The following is a 965-nucleotide window of genomic DNA, read 5'->3' on the forward strand; positions in this document are numbered from 1 at the left end:
ATGGCCTTTGGAAATTGAAAATCTTTGCTAAATTTATTTGGAATTATTTGTTTAGAAAAAATAAACAACATTTATTTGGTATTATATAAAATATTAAAAATAAAAAATATTGTGTTATTAATAAAAATATATAATTAAATGAATAAAAATTACTGACATTTATTTGGTATTACATTAAATTACAACATGGGCTTTACTCTTTTTAAAACTATCAATAGTTTCATATTTATTAAATGATATAGATTAAGTTAATGGGAAGATGAATAAACAATTGTAGAAGAATATGAAAAATCTAAAATTAATTAAATTAAATGATTGTGTTAATATATATTGCTCATATTCTAATGAATATGAATAACAATTCCCTTTTTTGGTACAAGTTTGTTTTTAACATAACTGCCTATAATGTTACTATTTAGTTTATAATAATTTTGTTATTTTTTTAATAGCATACTATTTTTTTTATTACATTTAAGTTTTTATTTATATTAGTTATTATATTAATAATTGAAAAAACTTTAATTGCACTTATTTATTTATACAAAACTCCAATACGATGCCAAGGAGAATGCTTAGTACTATTAAAGTAGATGTATAGACAGCTCTGAGAGCTATTCAAGGTATAATTTTAATATTTTTATTTATATTAAATATGTTATTAATAATTAAAATTTTTAATTGCATCATAGGCATTGATTTCATCATGGAATTAAATCGGTTTTATATTAAATATAGGATGTTCTAATGAAATGGATGGTAATTTAATTGGAGAGGGCTTTAAGGAAGTTTATTATTTAAAAAAAAAATTATATATATTTAAAGTGGCATTAATTTCATCATGATCATTAAATCGGTTTTATATTAAATCCTTCCTATTTTTTAAAAGTTGTTGGTTTAAAAAACATTTAACAATATTTATTTGGTATTTAAATCGGTTTTATATTAAATATTTAATATGATGTTCT

Source organism: Dioscorea cayenensis, chromosome 5 (genome assembly GCF_009730915.1).
Source record: "Dioscorea cayenensis subsp. rotundata cultivar TDr96_F1 chromosome 5, TDr96_F1_v2_PseudoChromosome.rev07_lg8_w22 25.fasta, whole genome shotgun sequence".
Classification (NCBI taxonomy): Eukaryota; Viridiplantae; Streptophyta; class Magnoliopsida; order Dioscoreales; family Dioscoreaceae; genus Dioscorea; species Dioscorea cayenensis.